Raw genomic sequence first — 5,494 nt, 5'->3', positions numbered from 1 at the left:
GCCACCATGGAAAGGAAGACTACGTGTAGTCCCTTCTTCCTTTACATGGCAGCCATTATTTTTGTCTACTTTTTTCCTTATTTTTGAATGACCCCCATGAAAAGGGAGAAGGGACTACATGTAGTCCCTTCTCCCATTCCATGGTGTCCATTTTCTTTGTTTACCTTTTTTTTCCAATGGCCACCATGGAGGCTGCCATGGAAAGGGAAAACGGACCTGTCTCTGTGCACTTCCTTCCTCCTGCTACTCCCTCCTATCTCCAGCCTCCTACCCGGTTTATAGTGAAAAAACCGAATTACAAAATATCGAAAACAAAAATCTCGAATCCAAAATATCGAAAACAAAAATCTCAATTTTTTTTTTTAATACGTTGTTTTTATTTTGAAATGGGGGGGTTCCCCCCCCCAACCCCCCTTTTTTCTTTTTTTTTTATTTTACCCTTTTTTTATACTTACCTGAACCCACAAATACATATAAATAAATAAATAAATAATTCGAGATTTTTTTTTTTCGAGATTTTGGATTCGATATTTTTGTGATTCGATATTTTGTTTTCGGTTTTTTGACCGACCACCCTCCTACCCCTCTGCAACTCTCTTTCACTCTCAGTTCCACTGTTTTATACTCTCATTCTTGCTGTCCTATCTGTATTGTTACCCTCTACTCCCACTCTTTCCTATTTCTCACAACCCATCTTTCTATCACCCGCTCTATCATACACTCCAACAACCACAATTTCAACCTTTCATGCTTGGTGCCACTCTCTCTCACTTCCAATACCTTATCAGCATTAATTTCCAACAGCTCCACAGGCTTCGTAGCACTCTGCTCCACCTTCAGCCTTCAACCTGATCTCTCAGTCCACTGCGACACCTCCTGACCTCACCTGAACACCTTTCACTCTGTCTTGTGAATTCTAGCCTTTTATACCCTTGACATTCTGCTTCTCTGGTTCCCACCACTTCCCATTGGTTCCCTGCTTCCCTGACTGTTCGCGACAATCTAGTCCTAGGCTTTTCCCCAGGACAGAGTTATTATGGTACATAGTTTTAAATAAAAAAACTTGTCCTTGCCCCATTTTCATTAATTGGTGTTTCTGCAGTCTCGGTGGTCCAGGCCGGTTGGCGGTCACCGGGCATCTCACCATAAGTCTGCCTTTGGAGGCTACAGTTCATGTCAGTAAACAGGAAATTGCTGTGAACTAGTGTTTCTTGTTCGGCGTCTTTCCCCACCAACTTGACGTGTTTGTTTGCCAATGTGTTGAATTCTGATTCATGTGGTCCAAAGGCACAAGAGAACACTGGCCAGAAAAGAAGCTGGAAGGTATTGTTTAATTGACAGTGGTACCAACAGTTGTAAATAAGGCACACTCAGGGATTGGGGCATCCAACTCCCAGACGCCTCCTCTGGGGTTGGATCGGCTCTGGCACACACCCTGGTAGGCTGCCTACCTGTGCAGTAGAACCTGGAGCGTACCATGTGCCAGGCGGGATTACCATGATAAATGATCTCAGGCCCAAATACCCAAACACACTCAAAGAATATGGCAAAATACTACTTTATTATCAGTTCATTAAAGTAGGGAAACCCGGTGGACAAACAGATTGTAGCTCACACACTCTCTAATACATTTCAGTTACACAAAGTCTTTATACCTCAATGTACGTCAGTTTTGATGTCATCCTATGTGGCAAACAGTAAAAACCTATCGGGCGGAGGGATAGGTTAAGGGAACATATATACCTATAGCTTATTTAGGTGTTAGCAACATCATTGACTGCCCCATATCAGGTAGACACGCCTGCAACAACCTCTAAGTATGTATAATACAGATAATAGCAGAATAACAGCAGTGGATTGGCTTCTGCAACAATGTATAGTCCACTATTGCATAGGCCCTCATGATTGCTTGGCACTCACTTCCATCCTTGGACATTCCGCCCGTTAGCAGCACGTAAGCAAAACAAAACCCAGCAATGGGGTACAACGTCAGACAACTGCCCACTTGGCTAATTAGCCTACCATTTCTCATCAGTTAGGCCCTAAAACAAGTCTTCTTCTTTGTGGTTGAACTTGCTCGCTGTTCTCTTCCTCTGAACTTCAACCCCTTAAGTGCCAGGCTATTATGCATGTCTATACAAAAAGGACGAGCTAGCTATCTTAGTCTGGAGCCTTATGAATAGGCCTTGTTTTCTGGTCTTGCACCACGTGTGAGGAGACCATGATTTTGGTCAACTTACCCATTTTATCCTCCTATTCAGTGCTATTTGATTCAATTACTGTCTTCAGCCTCTGAGACTTGCTGAACACTCCATCTTTATTATAGAATCATATTTGTCGAAAGGCCATAATAATAAGGAAATAAAAACTACACAGTGTACAAAATGTAACCACAAGAAAGATTGCAAAAAAAATCATACGTCTTACTGCATTTGGTGTGTCAATTGGTCTTCTTGCTAGCAATGTGTCTTTTATGAACTGGAACATTCTCATTATCTTTAATTCAATTGCTCAGTTTCTGTCACTTTTATAAACCACACTTTTATAACAAAAACTGTAATATTATTGCAATAATGATCCTCAAATAATAGGATTGTTTTTTAGGATTTCCCAAAAATATGAGAATATCAATTTGTCGTCTCAATAGAGCTGGATGAGACTGAAGTATGTATACAAAAAACAGCATGCAGAAATGCATGCAACGTTTCATACAACATAAAGTGTCATGTGCAGTCTTTGTGTTCTTTGTTTTCTTAATGCATTGTCTCTTTAACCTGACTGGAATAGTTCTATAAATACTGCAGAGTCCATTTGCTTCCCTTTAAACTTAGGAGTAATCAGCAGTTCAAATTGTTTTTATTTCCTCTGTCCTTTGTTTTGGCTCTTCAATACCAATCTCGTCTGAATTCGCAGAACTTGTTTTCTTGCTTCACTGTCAGCGGGTGCAGAAGGGGTGAGGGTCTCTCCTTTGTAAGGCTTTATGTCAATATTCCTTCAAGATTTACAACAGTAGGAGTGACCCCATCTACTAGGTACAGTCCCTCAAAACGGGGCTTATTCCAAGTGCAGGAAAAACTCTTTACAAGCACGTGGTCCCTAGGGTACTTACTAGGTTGCTTCAGCAAGTCTATACGATCAATTATTTGGCTGTCTTCATCAATCTTCTTTGACCATTCTCTTCGATTTTTGATCTGTTGAGGAATAAAAGAAACGTGCATCTCATCCCCTTATGTTTTTGCTACACTATGGGCATCCATTTTTATTCGAGTGGGAGGAGCAAGGGGTACTCTCATGCAGCATTCATTCACTAACTCATGAGGAGTTAGGTGTTGATCTGAGCAAGGCTGGTTTCTCAGGGCGAACAATGCAAGAGGTAGGCAATGTAGCCATCCCTTCTTCAAAGTTATTTTGATCTTAGTTATGCTTTCTTTAAGGAGTCTGTTTAACCTCTCACAAATACCATTTGCATTTGGGTGATAGGCAGACGAAAACTTGTGCTTTATTCCTATCAGGAGAGTGATTTGTTTGAACATCTCATTAACAAAATGCTACCCATTATCAGACACAGGACTTCGCACACACCCCATCTAGGAAATACCTCACGTACGAGAAACTTAGCAGCACATTTGGCAGCAGGGTGCATGCATAGACCTGCCTCAATCCATCTTGAAAAGGGACATACTAAAACTAACATGTATCTGTAGCCATTGCATGTGTGCAACATATCCACATATTTATTTATTTATTTATTTATTTGCATTTATAGAGCGCACAACTGCCCTGAGGCATTGTGGCGTTGTCAAGAAGGCTTACTTAGGTTACATAAGTGCTTGTGAGGACATACATACATATAGCCTGACCCAGTGGTAGGGTGGCAGCAACACATCGGACTTGACTTCATGTACTGTGGCATAAACCTGATGGCCAGCCCCATCTTGAAGGGTAAATTAGAACAAAGTATACAAATGAATAGGTCCAAAGGACGTTATGCTCAACAATACATTCCCAGACTAAAACAAACAAATTGGCCTCTGCATATATACACAAAGAATCACTCTTCACTACTGTCTAGTAGACCCACTACTCCCTTAAGCTACAGCTTATTCAGACTGTTCACACAAGCAAAATATTCATCTGTGTTACTATTTTTGTTTTACATGTTTTTAGAAGTATATGTTAAATCTGCACACATTGTTATGTGAATCTGTTAACAAACTCCATCTGTTTTTTGGTCTATGTTATACACACACTATTAGGAGTTTGTTCCAAAAGGTTTTGGTTCAGTGTGTGTTTAAAAAAACTTTTCTCCTTGTTCAGGTGTAGCCAACCTGTCTGTGATGTCTTTTTTCTGAATCATTTATTCTGAATATAAAAACAAGTTTTTTATCTCTACTAGACAGTAGTAAAGAGTGATTCTTTGTGTATATATGCAGAGGCCAATTTGTTTGTTTTAGTCTGGGAATGTATCGTTGAGCATAACGTCCTTTGGACCTATTCATTTGTATAATTTGTTCTAATTTACCCCCCTGGGTAGAATAGGTCCCCAACCAGGAGCCCTATTTTTGCGTCCATCTTGAAGGGTGGCAGCAACAAATAATGCAAGAGTCAGTGTAGGTGGCACAAATCGACTGCCTAGCCCTATGTAGAGGGCAGCATATCGAGTGCAAGGGACAAATCCGGTAAACATGATGGCAGGCGCAGTCATAAAGGGTGACGACAGCGAATCATGCAGAGAGTCAGTGTAGGTGGCAAGGACAAAGAAGCCTAGCCCTAAGTTTTAGGACCGCAGTGCATAATATCCAATTTGGGGGGCAGGGTCTGGAATGCCGGCCCTGGCTAGAGGGGTGGCGGTAGCAGGTAATGCAGAGAGTCAGTGTGGGTGGCAAGGATAGCCCTAGCCCAGGTAAAGGGAGACTGTGTATACCCTGTGTAAGGTAAAGGCCTGAGGCATAGGCATGAGGGTCAACCACGATTAGGGGGTGGCAACAGCAATGCAGCAGCATGTGGACAGCCAGGGGGAGGGGAGAGACACAATACAGCCCTAACAGAGCACACAGGAGACCATGGGGAAGGATGCATATACCACAACATACTAGCGACTCAAAGGGTAGGGGGGGCATATTATACAGAGGCAGCATCAAGTCACATACAGGCGACCAGGGGGGTACATCATACACCATACGGGGCACCAGAGGGTGTGGGGGGCACATCATACACCATACAGGTGACGAAGAGGGGTGGGGGGCACATCACAAAGCAAACAGGCGACCAAGGGGTGTGGGGGCACATATACACCATATGGGCGACCAAGGGGTGTGGGGGCACATCACACACCATACAGGTGACCAAGGGGAGTGGAGGGCACATCATAGAGCATACAGGTGACCAAGGGGGGTGGGGGGCACATCACACACCATACGGGCGACCAAGGGGGTTGGGAGGCAAATCACCCACCATACGTGCGACCAAAGGGTGTGGTACCATAATCTACATG

The sequence above is a fragment of the Ambystoma mexicanum genome, chromosome 5q (genome assembly GCF_040938575.1).
Source record: "Ambystoma mexicanum isolate Mex_15411 chromosome 5q, UKY_AmexF1_1, whole genome shotgun sequence".
Lineage (NCBI taxonomy): Eukaryota > Metazoa > Chordata > Amphibia > Caudata > Ambystomatidae > Ambystoma > Ambystoma mexicanum.
The sequence above is the reverse complement of the archived record's forward strand: the minus strand, read 5'-3'. Positions refer to the sequence as shown.